Raw genomic sequence first — 17138 nt, forward strand, 5'->3', positions numbered from 1 at the left:
CCATGGAGGAGCGGGTGCACTTACCTCTCTGGCTCTGTAAGATTTCCCATGGGATGGCTCTCTGGCTCCCTTGAAGACATGGTGGCTGCCATTAGCCTATCGTGGAAAAAATACAGCCGTAAATGGTATATTGTATGACTTTTGCAGCTGTAAAGCACTGATTTTGACCAAAATTGCAGCCATTTAAGGCTGCATTTGGGTCAAAGCCTGTGCTGTACAGCCACAAATAATGTACAATATGCCATTTGCATCTGTATTTTTTCCTGCGATTAGGCTAGTGTGTTGTGGGAAGAAATACAGACACAAATGGTGTATTAGATGCCATTTGTGGCTGTAAAGCACTGGCTTTGACTCAAATACAGCCACAACTGGCTGCAATTTAGGTCAAAGTCACTACTTTATAGCCACAAATAGTGTACAATACACCATTTATGGCTCCCCCCCCCCCCCGTGATAGGCTAATGGCAGCTGCCATTAGTGTATCACACCTTATAGGGAGCCAGACAGCCATTTCATGAACTGCAATGGATGTGGCTGGGCTTCTGAGGATTCCATGGGACCCCGAGCACCATGGATGGCCCCTCCATAGAGCCCCCTGGACCGGACAGTGTGTGGGAGGTCATTCATCAGTAGTTGTTAGTGCAGTTCCAGTTGAGGTGTCAGATGCCATCAATTGCCCGATTTTATGGGATCAGTTCCAGTTAGCGCGGCCTGATGATGCAAATGGGGTGTCAGGTAGATTTGGAAAGTACGATGAAATTTCGTCTGCAAGCATGTGCAAGTGTTCTTTCACAGAAATTATCATCGTAATCCTTTTGTCTGGTTCAATGTCATGTTCCTCAAAGAAAGCAGATAAGGTAGGCAACATGTAAATTTTATTTTCATCCAGTTTTTTTTTGCAAAAGCTGAAGTTTCATTTGGGATTATTGGATCTTTTCAGACAAATCGAGGCATGTTGCATTTGGTCCTTGCAGTGATAAATTTAACTCATTCAAGATGGCAAAGATGTCAACCAAGTAAGCTATTTTCTGCAGTTCCCTTTTATTGCTGAAAAGTGCTTCGAACTGCGGTCTTGCTTTCTGATTAAAAAACATTTTGAGTTCATCACGAAGCTCAAAAACATGTTTTAAAACTTTTCCTCTCGACAACCATCTCACTTCAGTGTGAAATAGCAAAGCATTGTTCGGCGCATCCAACTCGTTGCACAGTTGTGAAAACAGTCGACTATTTAAAATGCTTGCCTTTACAAAATTGACAGAACTTATGACACTTTTCATTACTTCTTGTAACTCTTGTGGCAGCGTCTTCGTTGCTAATATTTGCCGATGAATCATACAGTGAGTTCCGATGACTTTTGGTGACTCATTCAGTACCAAACGTTGAAATCCAGATCGACATCCTAGCATAGCTGGAGCACCATCTGTGCAAACACCACAAACCTTTTCCCAAGAGATCTTATGCTCTTTCAGAAATGAACCAACTGGATACTAAATATTGGAAGTGGAGCAGATTTAATTTCGTGGATTACCTGATCAAGAATATCAGCAGACATGTCATCTATTCTTCTGCGGACAGTGTCATTAGATAAGGAAATTGCACTCAAATTTCGTAACAAATTCGTCTCCGATCATAACTTGAACAATGTCTTTGGTCACTGGCAACAGTAAATCCTCAGCAATGGTGTGAGGTTTCGTAGCTCTGGCGATTCTGAGTGCCACCAAATATGAAGCTTCAATGGCTGCTACGTTTTGTTTGTAGTACTTGCCACCAATGTCAAGTCTGGCTTTCTTGAGTCCATCAGCTTTGCTTCTAAAATAGTTGGTATCCTTGCCAGCAAAGCTCGGATGCTTGCTATCAAAATGGCGTTTTAGTTTCTTCGGCTTCATAGATTCAGCTGATAGAACTTCACAACAAATAACACGTTGCGGTTTCTCAATTCCTGCTGTAATTATTGAGGTCAAACCATACTGTAAAAAATCCTCACTATATTTTCTTTTCTTAACGTTCTTCTCTACACGATCCATTGTCATGGGATGGTTTGCTAATGAAAATAATATATAACAATAGCTTTAATAATACAAAAGATGATACATGGCATAGTTCAGTCAATACAGTTCATTAAAGTTTCCTATGATTTACCATTCTGTGTTGTTGTTGTTTACATACCTGTTACTATCACAAGGGGGCAGTATTCACATCAACCACAGTTGAATATAAAAAGACCGATCAGCATCCAGATTAAGTTCCCATGGTACAGATATATATATTTTGCAGTAGTTGATGATTTTCCAGTACATGATTTTACGTTTACCTAGTAATTATAATTCATGAAGTGTCGTTTTACCTCCAATACTGCTGCTTTCAACACAGCAGCTGCTTTCAACACAGCAGCTGCTTTTAACAGAGTAGCTGCTTTCAACACAGTAGCTGCTTTTAACAGAGTAGCTGCTTTCAACACAGCAGCTGCTTTCTACACAGTAGCTGCTCTCTACACATGTGTGACTGGTCCGCATAAGTACATTATGGCGCCAACCCTGACACATACACCTGTATTTGTACGGGGTGTATGTGATGGGGTTGGTGCGATGATGTCATCACGCCAGGTATTCGTATGTGGGTGTATCTGCATGTGGGCGGACCCGCCTGGAGATGGATAGAGGAGTGGTGTCTTGGTTCCTAAGACCATCGGAAATATGTGTTTTCCGATGGTCTTAGGCGACCCCTGTGAAAGGGTCATTCGACCCCCAAAGGGGTCACAACCCACAGGTTGAGAACCACTGATCTAGACCCATTCCAGTCTGGGTTTTGATCTGGTTACAGGACTGAATCAGCCTTGGTCACCCTGATGGATAACCTTTATCGAGAAAGGGGTGGGGTGTGTGCAACCCTGCTTCACCTCTCATTGGCTTTGGATACCATCAACCATGGTATCCTCCTGAATCGAATCTGTGGGATGGGTATTGGAGGCACTGTGTTATAGTGGTTCTGGTTCTACCTATGGAGTCAATATCAGAGAGTAACATTGGGTGACTATTATCTGACCACTTGGCAATTGGGCTACAGGATGTCACAGGGTACCATCTTGTCCCCAGTGTTGTTTAACATGAAGCTGCTGGGAGCAGTCATTAGGGGGTCTGGAGCTAAGTGCCATCAGTATGCTGATGATACACAGCTTTATCTCCCTGTGACATCAGAGAGGCTGGGCAAGTCCTGGATCAGGGACTAGACTCAGTAACAGGCTGGATGAGAGCCAAGAAACTGAACGTGAATCCTGGCAAGATGGAAGCCCTATGGGTAGGGATGTCAGAGAATTCCGCGATGGATCTCAGTGAGGCCGAGTGCCAGTGCATTCGGCCCCCCAAAATCCATCATGGAATGGCCTGCCACCCCCCCACCCCTGCCGATCCCCCCCAGGATGAGACTTACCTGGGGCGGATGTTTCAGGCGGCAGCGGCTCCAGCAGCAGCTTCGGTGGCAGCGGCGGCGGCTGGTCTTCCAACCGGCTGCCACCACCGCCATTTGCAGTCTGTGTTTTTTTCTCCCCCCCCCATAGACGTGATAGGCTACGTAAAGACTTACATAGCCTATCACGTCTGGGTAAAAAAAAAAAAAAAAGCGTACGCAAATGGCGGCGGCTATGGCAGCCGCCATTTGTGTTCCTTATTTTTCGCCGTCTTAGTCTACGTCAATATTTACATAGACTAAGACGAAGACAAGAAAGGGGAACGCAAATAGCGCCCAGTATGCTATTTGTGTTCCCCTTTCTTTTCTTCGTCTTAGTAGTCTACGTCAATATTTACATAGACTAAGACAGCGAAAAATAAGGAACGCAAATGGCGGCGGCCGTAGCCACCGCCATTTGCGTACACTTTTTTTTCTTTTTTTTTTACCCAGAGCTCTCCGCAGCAGGGCAACAATATACAGCCTTGTTGTACTCCTTTCCCAATTTTGAACCATTTGGTTATTCCATGTCCAGTTCTTACTGTTGTTTCTTGACCCTCGTATAGGTTTCTCAGGAGACAGGTAAGGTGGTCTGGTACTCCCATCTCTTTAAGAATTTGCCACAGTTTGTTGTAATCCACACAATCAAAGGCTTTAGCATAGTCAATGAAGCAGAAATAGGCATTTTTCTGGAATTCTCTTGCTTTCTCCATGATCCAGCAAATGTTGGCGATTTGATCTCTAGTTCCTCTGCCTCTTCGAAACCCAGCTTGTACTTCCAGTAGTTCTCGGTTCACATGCTGCTGAAGCCTAGCTTGTAGGATTTTGAGCATCACCTTGCTGGCATGTGAAATGAGCACCATTGTACGATAGTTTGAACACTCTTTGGCATTGCCCTTCTTTGGAATTGGAATGTAAACTGACCTTTTCCAGTCTTGCGGCCACTGTTGAGTGTTCCAAATTTGTTGGCATATTGAGTGCAGCACTTTAACAGCATCACCTTTTAGGATTTTAAATAGCTCAGCTGGAATACTGTCATCTCCGCTAGCTTTGTTGTTAGTCATGCTTCCTAAGGCCCACTTTCACTCTTGAGGATGTCCAGCTCAAGTTCAGTGACCACACTATCATGGCTATCAGGGACATTCAGATCTTTCCTGTATAGTTCTTCTGTGTATTCTTTCCACCTCTTCTTAATCTCATCTGCTTCTGTTAGGCCCCTGCCTTCTTTGTCCTTTATCATGCCCGCCTTTGCACAAAACGTTCCCTTGAGATCTCCGATTTTCTTGAAGAGATCTCTAGTCTTTCCCATTCTATTGTTGTCCTCAATTTCTTTGCATTGTTCATTTAAGAAGGCCTTCTTGTCTCTCCTTGTGATTCTCTGGAAGTCTGCATTCAGTTGGATATATCTTCCCCTTTCTCCCTTGCTTTTCGCTTCCCTTTTTTCCTCAGCTACTTGTAGAGCCTCATCAGACAGCCACTTGGCTTTCTTGCATTTCTCTTTGGGATGGATTGAGTTGCTGCCTTCTGAACAATGTTACGGACCTCTGTCCATAGTTCCTCAGGCACTCTGTCTATCAGGTCTAATCCCTGAAATCTATTCCTCACCTCCACTGTATATTCATAAGGGATATAATTTAGGTCATACCTGAATGGTTTAGTGGTTTTCCCTACATTCTTCAATTTAAGTCGAAATTTTGCAACAAGAAGCTCATGATCTGAGCCACAGTCAGCTCCTCCAGGTCTTGTTTTTACTGACGGTATAGAGCTTCTCCTTCTTTGGCTGCAAAGGACATAATCCATCTGATTTTGATATTGACCATCTGGTGATGTCCGTGTGTACAGTCGCCTCTTGTGCTGTTGGAAAGAGTGTTTGCTATGATCAGCGTGTTCTCTTGGCAAAACTCTATTAGCCTTTGCCCTGCTTCATTTTGTATACCAAGGCCATGCTTGCCTGTTATCCCGGTAATTTCTTGACTTCCTACTTTAGCATTCCAATCCCCTATGATGAAGAGGACATCTTTTTTTGGTGTTCGTTCTAGAAGGTGTTGTAGGTCTTCATAGGACCTATCAGCCTCAGCTTCTTCAGCCTCAGTGGTTGAGGCATAGACTTGAATTACTGTGATGTTGAATGGTTTGCCTTGGATTCGTACTGAGATCATTCTGTCATTTTTGAGATTGTACCCCACTACTTTCCCCACCCTTTTGTTGACTATGAGTGCTACTCCATTTCTTCTAAGGGATTCTTGCCCACAGTAGTAGATATGATGGTCACCGGAATTAAATTTGCCCATGCTTGTCCATTTTAGTTCGCTGATTCCCAAGATGTCGATGTTCAATCTTGCCATCTCATGTTTGACCACCTCCAGCTTACCTTGATTCATTGATCTTACATTCTAGGTTCCTAAACAATATTGTTCTTTACAGCATCGGATGTTCTTTTCACCACCAGACACATCCACAGCTGAGTGTCCTTTTGGCTTTGGCCCAGCCGCTTCACCCTTTCTGGCGCTATTTGGAAATACCCTCTGCTCTTCCCCAGTAGTATATTGGACACCTTCCGACCTGAGGGGCTCATCTTCCGGCATCATATCTTTTAGCCTTGTGATACGTTCCATGGGGTTTTCTTGGCAAGAATACTGGATTGGTTTGCCATTTCCTTCTCCAGTGGACCACATTTTGTCAGAACTCTCCGCCATGACCTGTCCGTCCTGGGTGGCCCTGCACGGCATAGCTTATAGTTTCACTGAGTTACGCATAAAGCCCTAAAAAACTTGGGGCCAGGATACCTGATGGAGCGCCTCCTTAACCAACCTGCCCAGTCACTGAGGTTATCAGAGGGCATGCCCCTGGTGATTCTACATGGACCCATGGCCTGGCTGGAATCCACCAAGCAAAAAGCCTTCAGTGTGGTGGCCCCCTTCCTGTGGAACTCTCTGCCTTTGGAGGTCAGGCAAGCACCAGCCTTGTGTTGCTTTCGTCACCTCCTGAAGACATTATTATTTCAAGAGGCCTACCTTGAGTGACCAACCACAGTTTATTAAATTCAGAATTTGTTTCTTTTGAAATGTTTTAATTGTTTTAATATGTTGTTTTATTCTTTTATCTTTGTTGCTCATCACTCCAAAATCTTTTGATGTGGAGCAGCATATAAATATTGTAAATGAAATAAAAAAAAGTGCCAGCCATACTCCACACTAACAACAGGTAGCAGTGGGTGAAACATAACATTCCTCTGTTATTTAGAGACGTTCTTGATTTGCTATAAATGAAAATTACTTTATACTTTAAACATTCTATTCTTATGTTCTGTTCAATAATATACAAAAAAGTAATGAACTGGAGGCTGTACCATCCAGGATTTCTTGTAAAAGCCTGCCATTCTTCTTTGTTCTAATAAATCACCTAAGCCAACCTTAAATATTTCTGCCAAGATGGGCAGCCTACCAACAGCCCCAGCTTCCAGTAGCAGAGAGAAGTGCCAGTACATTGAGAGCCCATTATTCCAGGAATCTCTGTGCCCAGAGTATTTGAAATTATTGAGACTTAGAGCAGAAAGGACATTAGAGCCCTCAGATATCAAAGTAATTTGTAAAAGGGTACATACAGAGTAAGCTAGTAGTAGCTTGAATCCCTGTCTTCTGAGATGGCAGTTCTTTGTTATATCAGTGGTACCAACTCTGCATATCTACTCTATGAGCACAATCTTCCTCTTATTGAAGTTAATTACAAAGCTCCCATTTATCAAACTGGAGCAGGATCGAAGCCTAAGCAATTTAGCTAGAGAAACCTACATGTACACTGGATGAGAGTGGGAAAAGAGTAAACAAAAAACTTTGGTGTGATCAGGATCTTGACTCCCTTTTATTCAGGGATCAGTGGCCATGTAGAACAAACTAATGAAAGCTTGTAGCTCGAGTTCCCATAGTTTGTAAGCCCTTTCCAGGAGCTCTCTACAGATAATCTAGTTAAGGCTCAATCCAATGCATGCTTAGACAGAACAAAGCCCTATAACTCCCAGCATGCCCCAGCCAGCCATGCTACCAATACCATTCTTCTCTTCTCCCACCTAGGGATGGCGGAGAATTTCTCCCCGAAAATTCGGGGAGCTGAGCACCAATGTGTTCGACCCCTGAACAAGTTTCGGGGTGAAATTCTCCGCACCCCCCCGCCCCCTGCACCCCCCCGGGACAGGACTTACCTTTGCCGAATGTCCCTCCCGGCAGCGGGTCCGGCTGGTGGTTCGTCGGGTCTTCGTCCGGGGCGGGAGCCTTTGATTTCAACAGAACTTCTTTTTTGTTCATTTAGAATATTTATATCACAATTTGCTATTAAGAAATATCCAAAGTCATTTACATTCTTCTTCTTTTTTTTAATATACTGTACTATTTTGTATTGTAGTTTAAAAAATCGTATGATGTGGAATTGGGTGGGAGGTAAATGACTGAGGGGATAGAAGAGTGGAAATGGGGATTATTTGTTGATGTTTACAATAAAAAAACTTTCAATAAAATATTAAGAACAAATAATTCCCCCTCCCCCCAAAAAATTAATAGAATGCAAAATAAGAATTCTTAAACAAAGCAAACACTTTGCAAAGGAGATAGCAAAAAAGCGGCACAGAATGTTCCCAGCTGAAATCTGCCATTTGGCTCAACCAATAATTAGTTACAATCAGTTAACATTTAGTTGCCATTAAAAGCTTGGTCAAAGATGATGGGTTTGGCTTGCATCTACAAGATAATGATTATGCCAGGCAAACCTTCCTATGAAGAGAACTGTATAATTGTAGCATGTCTCCATTTATACTTTATTATATAAAATGACTGTTTGACCTTCAAGCTGTACCTGTACCTTATAAAATAGGGCTGTGCACCACTTTGGCCCAAGGCCCGAAGCGCAAGTCAAAGCAGGCCACTTGGGGCCCCTTCCAAGGCAAAGCAGAGGAAGCAACCCGAAGTGGGTCAGGGGCTCTGTGAAAGCGCTTTGGTGAGCTTCAGAGATTCGGCACCCTGGTCCAGTTGTGCTGGCGCCTCCAGCTTAGTTGCCATTTTAAAAATGGTGACTCCTTGCAACAAGAGCCAGTGCACATCCAGGGCTCAGGAGCTGGAGGAGGCAGGCAGAGGCAGTGATGATGGCGGAGGTGACAATAGCAGCGGCAGCAACAGCAATAGTGGTGAGGCAGCGGTGGAGGTGGTGGCAGCAGACGTGGTGGTGGTGATAGTGGTGGCAGTGATCATGATGGTGACTCCTCCTCATGATTGCTGCCGGCGCACATCCTGAGGGCCCAGGCGCATGTCCTGAGGGCCCAGGTAAGGAGCTGCACAGCATCAGCGGGGGCACTGAAGTGTCATTCAGCCATCCAAATCCTGTTTCAGCTTCAGGGCCAAGGCAGATCAGAGTCCCCCCAAATCAGCCTGAAGCAAATCAGGCCTGCCTCAGAAGCCCCAAAGCAGCTTCTGAGTCAGCTCAGAGGGTCCATGCACAACCCTATTATAAAATAATAGATTATAAAAAGTAGCAGGGAGAAAAGGCATTGTGTGTTGTATGTAAATCTGCTGGGTGAGTTGTAGATTCTGATTTGTGTGTTGTGAGTGCACGGTGGCAATGGATAACATCTAGATATTCTGTAGAAGATGCATTCACTGCCGAATAAAGTTTACCAAGTGTTACCAACTCTTATCTCTGAAGAAAAAAAAATGCTTCTAGTCTTTTCTGGTAGAGGATTATTGTATTGTAATAATTATGGGGGGACAATAATAATGGGGAATGGAATGAGAGGAAATGTTATCTCAAAAAAGAAAACACCCACAGAAGACATCATTGGCCATGAAAATATTTCAAAATGTGTTATACTAGAGCAGCCTTCCCCAGCCTGGTGCCGTCCAGATGTTTCAGACCACAGCTCCCATACTTCCTAACTATTGGCCATACTGGGTGGGGCTGATGGGACTTGTAGTCAAAACACCTGGGGGGCACCAGGTTGGAGAAGACTGCGTTATAGGGTGAAACTAAACCTAGAGAAGTATCAGATAGCTCCAGTCCCATAACCACTTATTTGAATGGTACCTCCACCCATCTTTCTCTCCCCCCCCGCTTTTTGCAATACTCCAAACACACTTCCTAAGAACTGAATTTGATCTCTGCAGCTCTCCGAGCTGTTGAATTGGGCCGACGTTATTTTTGTATTTTCCTCAGCTGCAAATGGAATTATATTCAGCAGGAAATAGAAGTATATTTCTTTACATTATGGGGAAATTGGCACATGATTGCCTGCCTTAACTTTGTTGTTGAGATGTGAAGAGCTTGACATGACTAAATGACAGAAACTAAATAGCAGTTCTGAGCCACATGTTAAAGACTTAAACACTTCTTTTTCAGTTGCAAGAAAAGCTATTAAATTTAACAGCGGCTTCTTTTTCTTTTAGCTGAAGGGCTTTACAGAATAGAAGGATGGGCAGGAGAATGATATTTTATCTGCTCTTTGCAAAAGAAAACATAATGCTGGCTTGAGGGTGGTGGGGGGGAGGGAATGGCTATGGGCAAGACACTGCTAGTGGGTCCCCATACCTGAAAGATGCAAGAGCAAACAGATGATTTCCTCACTCTGCCTTTAGTCTTCCACAAAGACAGAATGGGAACACTGTTGACGTGGTAGGTGGTTTGTTGATTTTGAAGCCCTGGTGGACCTTTGCCTTACCACCTCTGGAGCTACCCTCAGGCAGAAACACTCATCTTGGGCGCTATGCATATTTTTCTTCTATAACACATTAAGTTGTTTTGGGGAGTGTCTTTGGAAATCATTCTTCTTCCAAGTTTCAAATCAGATTTCAAAAGCTTTTGCTAAATCAGTCCTGTAGGTCTTGTGTTGTTGTTGTTGTGTTGTTGTTGTTGTTGTTGTTAAATTCTTCTTCTTCTTCTTCTTCTTCTTCTTCTTCTTCTTCTTCTTCTTCTTCTTCTTCTTCTTCTTCTTCTTCCCCCTCCTCCTCCTTTATATATTTGAAGGTCACCCATTAACATACTTCACCAACCTGGTGCCCTCTGGATGTTTTGGACTTCAACACCCAGCAGCCTCAGCCAATGGTCAGGAATCTTGGGAATTGTAGTCTAAAACATCTGGAGGGCACCAAGTTGTGGAAGGCTGATATACATTCTCTGGGCAGCTCACAAAAAATAAAAGAAATATTTTAAAAGGAATTAGTATGAATACAGGAGGGATCTGTGATTTGTCCCTTTCACCTTTTCTTTCTACTTTGTGATACAATGCTCTCTTTTTTCCTTCAATGTTCTTGTATTCTGCACAGATCAAATCCTAGATAACATTCTCCCTCAAGGTCAGGGGACAGTTACCAAAAGAACAATAGCATGATCTTGAAGATACAGCCAGTAGGTTGTGAAACATGAGTGTCAGGGAACATTGATAAAACTGCTGGACAGCATGAATTAAATGATTACATGAATCTAGTTAGTTTTAAGGATTTCCCTCCACTATAATACATTTCTATTTGTGCAGACCAATGGTGATGCATATGATTAGTAGCTCCAGATGGGTTGCACATTCCTATCTACGGATGTATCCATCAAAATCAATGGGATTTGGATGAGCACTGCTTACACATGAGTTTTCTGGTCTACCACGAGAATCAATATTTAGAAATCTGTTTCTGTCTGTGGATATCTCTTGCATTTGCATTTATATGCTCCCTTGTGGTTGAAAGCCACAATCCAGTCACCTGCTTTAGGAAGTGCTCAAGGGCGTGGGTGCCCCCAGAAATATCTGGTTTGTTTTTCTTTGAGCAGCTGCTCTCGGTGCCACATTACTAAGAAGTCTCTGAAATAATGATTTACCTACCAGAATAGAACATAAACATCTAGGATTAATGTCTGAAAATCTGATGATTTCCAGGCCATAGTATAAGCACATGGATAACAAAGCTGTATTTACAAATGAAATATAGTTTTATTTTAATGTTATCTGATCTAAATGTATGTTCTTTTAATAACAACTATTGGATTGTGATGGCATTTGTATATGAGGACTGTCAGATTGTGGTACTGCATTCTTTCTAAGGCTAAATGTGTTAAACATTGAAAAATGGGCACCTGACTCACATAGAAGGCTTAAGCAAAAATTAGAAGTCACATGCCCATCTTTTGCAGGAGCATCTAAAAAACATTCGTTTCTTTACTCAATTACCTCCTGTATAACAATAATATCAGTCGTTATTGTTATAGGTATTTACTTGGTTTAATGTTACCCCCATCACACCACAGGCTTGGGGGCAGGTAACAATGCTAAAATCACAAATTACATGAATGTTTTTACATTAGAATTATTCCCAGGTGGGCTCCTTGGAGAGGAGGAAGTTCCAAAGATGGAGTGTCACTGTTGATTTTACAAACTATGGGTTGGATTCAATGCTGGCCATCGGCTAGCAGAATGGAAACCATTAGTGAAATGGATTTTCCCTCTCCCCTGCATCCCCCATGCACCCCCAAGAGGACTGGGGGACCCTCCAGAGCAGATTTTGGGGATGTTCCAAGGGCTGCAGGGGGAGAAGAGGACAGGGAAGTCCTGGAACACCACAGGACGTCCCGTGGTGCCAGGGCAAGTCCACTCACATGTCGTTGGATCCAGCCCTATGGGAGGAGACATCCTAATCTATTCACAAATTAATAATACACATGAACTCAGGGGGAGGGATTCTTGCAGTCAGCCATTCTGTGGTAAGAGTGGAGGACACTGTTAGAAGGGCAAGGCTGCTTTTTGAGCATTACACAGATGTGTGATTGCTGACTGGTTAGAAACCCTGCTGATGTCAGCAGTCCATGCCTACATTGGGGGTTGGCCAGTCAGCAACCATGCACTTGCATGGTGCAGTTTGAGCTGCCCCCTGCCTTCACCACTGCCTCATGTTTGCTGGTAAGGGCAGTTGCTAATAAGGGCATGCATTTCACCCACCCCTGCCTTGAGTATCCACAGTGGCAGTGAAGTAACCCCACAAACAATCAGCTTCACCTCGCTTGTTCATCCTTGCTGTCTTTTAAAGTATCGTCTGAGCATCTTGATGCTAGATCCCAATTTTGCCCAGTGGAGGCTTAAGGACAGCAGGGACAAGAAAGTTGAAGTTTGTACTTGGTGGCCTCTAACTACAATAAACTGTAGGCAGGATTTTTGCCAGATGTTTATAGCTAGGGATGGACGGACTCACTATTGTTGCCACTTGCTTCTGCTCCCCATTCTGGACGACCTGCTGGCAAGTGCCAGGCCAGTGCTATGGGGCCACTTTGAAGGATAACTGAGTTTTGGTTCACATAGTAGTTCAAGACAGAGTGCAAAATTAGATAAATTCACAATAACATGTTAACTAACCGAATTTGTCCTCCATTGCTTGGCATGACTGATATGTCAGAATTGCAACAAGGAAAGGTTTGGTGAGCTATACTTCCCGGATTCAAGAACGTACACACAAATTATGCTTAGAGATTTATTTAGGGCACAATCCTATGCATGTTTAGGCTGAAAAAAATCATACAACTCCCAGCATTCCCTAGCCAGTAGCTGTATTACTTTTTTTTTTTGTCTGAACATACATAAGATTACACTCCTAGTCACCCCCTGGCAACAATGTGTGTGTGCCTCCTTAGGGAGACCTACCTCACACACATTTGAGAATTATAGCTCTAGAGTTTTGAGGACCATTTTTAATGTCACTTGCTCCTCATACAACAGACACAAAGAGGCCTTGCTTGCACTGATGCTGCATACAGGAAGCATGAGAGTTAAAAGTTCTTCATGGCATATGTGACTGCAACCACTCATAGTGTCTACACATCCACACTGCTACCACTGCCATCATGTTTTAATTGTCCAAATGTCTAGCCCAATAGCATTCATAGCACCTCCATTTAGCCACTAGTACACTATGAAACAGATGTATAAATAACTGGAGATATCATAACAGGAGCTAAGAGTATTACTCAGCTAAGTGGTACAGCAGTCAATGGTAAAATACATACTTATGTGAATGTCCACAGCTGTTTTAAATAGCCAGCCGATTTTAACAGAGGCATCCTGGGAAGAGATGCGTATTTATAAGGGGAAAAGTCTGCTATTTTGAGAGGCAGCAGCACAGACTGAGAATATTCTCTTCAGAGAATAAGGAGAGTATTCTCTTCAGAATCTTACCATTATATCATAGCAGACAGCATTATCATAGTGCTGTTTTGCTCTGCACACCAATTACCTTTAATATGGAGTATATTAAATTGCATCCCGCAAATTCCAAAAGATAAGCTCAGATTCAATTATTGCCTCCATTAACTTGGCATATGCACCTCAGATTGTGCAGATTTTCCCCCCATGTGTAGCAAACAACTTGCAACATTCTTCATGTCAAAACAAAACATTAAAACTGCTTCCTTGTGTCCTGAAGTGACTGTGCTGCTTTTCTGCAAGCCCTGAAAAGAGTGAGGAAAAACAATGTAATCCTTGAGCGAATATTGATATCTTCTTAGTTGTGCCCACATCTCTGCATTTTATTACACTTGCTTTGGGCAGAGTCAAAACAGAACAGAAGCATGAAAGGCCCATGAGTTGGTTATGATTTTTTTTTTCCATTGCATGGGAGAGAGGTGCCTTTGGCATTTCTGAATGCCAGTATTTTGCCAGGCACTTAGAAGTAGGCATAAATCACACCTCAGTGGATGCTCATTAGAGCTTCTTTCACTTACTGAAAACAAACACATATCTTTAATTATCACTGAGTTGTTTTAGAGCAAAATATAGCACAATCCAGAGAAAGGCTTGTGACTCAATCCCGTTGATATTGTGGGACATCGCGATTTAACTGTGCACTTTAATTCAACTCATTTCAATAGGGCTTAGGAAACAAAAAAACAAAAAACACCACCCTTCTTTCACTGGACTAGGCCCACACATTGAAATACATGTCCTACTTTATAGAGTACAGTCCTGTATTTGAAGAGTTCTTCAACTGTATTTGAAGAGGTAACAGTTCTTTCATTAATGTCTTCCTCTATTTGAAGGGCTGCCCAGCCCAAAACTGGTTTAAAGAGAAAGAACCATACGAAGGAAGAGCAGGGGCCTTAAAGTTGCCCCTCAGCAATTAGCACCTGGACAGCAGACTGAGCAGGTACACAGATCACCTGGTCACAGTCTGTCATGACCCTGGAGTCCAGGACACAAAGGCTGAGGAACCAGTAGAGACAGTGGAAAATGTATCAGGCCCAAACCCCACTGCAGAACTGAAGACCATGGAGCCTGAGATGCCAGAGATCCCCAAGATACCAGAGGCCCATGAACCTGAGATCCTCAAGCCTGGAGTGGACACCAAATTGCAGCCCTCAAGCCATTCCAGTAATGGGCCAGCAAACCAACCTCTGAGAGCTCCACAGTCCATGGAGCCATCACAGGCAGCACACTGGGTATGAGCTCTTGGAGAGATGAAGGAGTGCTAGGCTCCACAACAGCCTGGACCTTTAAGGGAGGGGCTGGAGTTTGAAGGGGAGTTCTGTCTGTTCAAGCATAACATGCTTCAGTCTAGTCTCAGGCCTTGAAGGGCACATTGCTCACTAGGAGGTCTCCTTGGTGTTGTGACATCTTGCCTGCATTGCTACACTGAGCCCTGGGCTTCTCCTAGAGATGGCACCATTTCCCCCACTATGGTGAGATGTATTGGTGAGATGTAGGGTGTATGGTGAGATGTAGGGAGGTGGTGGGCTCTCCCACACTGGAGGCATTCAAGATAAGGCTGGACAGTCATATGTCAGGGATGCTCTGACTTGGATTCCTGCATTGAGCAGGGGGTTGGACTCGATGGCCTCGTAGGCCCCTTGCAACCCTACTGTTCTATGATTCTATGATTCTATTGTATTTTAACTTAAATTATAGTAATCATTTCTACATTTACATCTATATGTATGCATTAGGAGACACAAATTAGTGTCCTATTTTGTCCTCTCTTTTGGTGATTAGTGGCCACCCTGATTTTTTTTTTTTAAGTGCATGAGAATTTTGTAAAAAAATAGGATAAGACGTGCCTGCTCTCTAAATAATCAGATATTGGGTCTTTTTTGTGACATTAGCTTAGCCAGGAGAAGCCAGGCCCAGACATTTTGACTCACTCAGCCAACTGAATTGTCTTGCCTTCTGTGCTTCCTGTATTCTAAATACTTCAACATCAGTCTCTGTATCTGAGCAGCTGTTCATGGAACAGATGTAATCAGAGATATCTTCTTTTCAAGGCTAATCCTGTCATCGGGAAAGAACATACAGAGCCTGATATAATCGGCTGGTGGCAATGTGATGTGCTTCCAGATATGTCACAGGGAACATTCCTGAAGGAAGAGCTGAATCTCTTCCTCTTCTGCATCTAATTTAAGCAGTGTTGTTGTTGTTGTTTAGCAACTGGGCTGCAGGTAGCAGTGGTAGAGGCTAGGGATGTACGAAAGTCACTTACCTTTTCGCAGATGAGATTCGCTGGGGGGGGGGGGAGGCGCTCCGCACCTCCCCCCGAAATCCTAACCCAGCCAGCTCCGCTCCGCAGCAACTCCACGGAGACACCGGCCGGGTGCATTCACAGGCGTATGGAGCCTGCGGACGCAAATGGCAGCAGCTACGGCGGCTGCCATTTGCATTCATGTATTTGGCCATGATAGGCTATGTAAATATTTATGTAGCCTATCATGGCAAAAAAACAAGAACGCAAATAGCGGCGGCTACGGTGGCCACCATTTGCATTCCCTTTTTTGCCATGATAGGCTACGTAAATATTTATGTAGCCTATCACAGCCTCCGCAGGGATGTAAATGGTATCCCTGCATTAGCCATGATAGGCTACGTAAGTATTTACGTAGCCTATCCTGTCCTAAATGGTGAAGCTAATGGTGGCCGCAGACATGGCCGCCATTTGCAAAGCAGCGCGAACAGCACCAGGTAAGGGCTCTGTTTCGTGCACCTTTCACGGGATGGTGGGGTGGGGGGCTTCGTTCTGCCATGGATTTTGGGGGGCTGAATACACTGGCATTCAGCCTCACTGAGATCGGTGGTGGAATTCTCTGACATCCCTAATAGAGGCAAATCTGTCTGGGACAGCAGTATGGATGGATAAATTTGTAAGTTGACTTTCTCCCAAATTTGATTTATTCAAATCTCAGGTTCTTTTGGTCCCAAATACAGAGAACATTGCAAATGTTGGATAATTCCTATCAAAACTAGGGATGTATGAGAATTTTGATTTTGCTGGCAAAACATGCGTGCATGCCCTGTTCTCACATTCAAACGTGATCTCGACCATGTGTCTATCAAAAATGTTCATAAATTGCTGAACATGTGCTCACCTTTAATTTGCACAAATTTCCTAAAATTATGCAAATTTCATAATTTGCATAAATTTCCTAAAATTATGCAAATTTCATAATTTGCACAAATTTCCCCTGTAGCTGAATCAGCCCTGCTTTAGTGTATGGAGGAAATGCAGTGCATTTGCATAAATTTAGGCAATTTGCATAAACTAAGGAAATTTGCAAAAATTTAGTGATTTTGCACAAATTGAATAGGGGAAAGCTGCACAAATATCATGTTTGATCGCTGTTCGATTTGCGCAAGTTTCCCATTGCAAGTAGGAGTTGGGCAGGAAAGGAGCAGTGAGCTGATGTTTGGAGAGTTATGGCAATCT

General features: G+C 43.4%; 1 pseudogene; it reads right to left on the reverse strand.

The window, feature by feature from the left end:
* Positions 1-691: 691 nt before the first annotated feature.
* LOC146344106 (protein FAM200A-like) overlaps positions 692-17138 on the reverse strand; it is a 31447-nt pseudogene continuing 15000 nt past the window's right edge.

Source organism: Heloderma suspectum, chromosome 5 (genome assembly GCF_057233095.1).
Source record: "Heloderma suspectum isolate Gila_16-S chromosome 5, 16-S_ref, whole genome shotgun sequence".
Lineage (NCBI taxonomy): Eukaryota > Metazoa > Chordata > Lepidosauria > Squamata > Helodermatidae > Heloderma > Heloderma suspectum.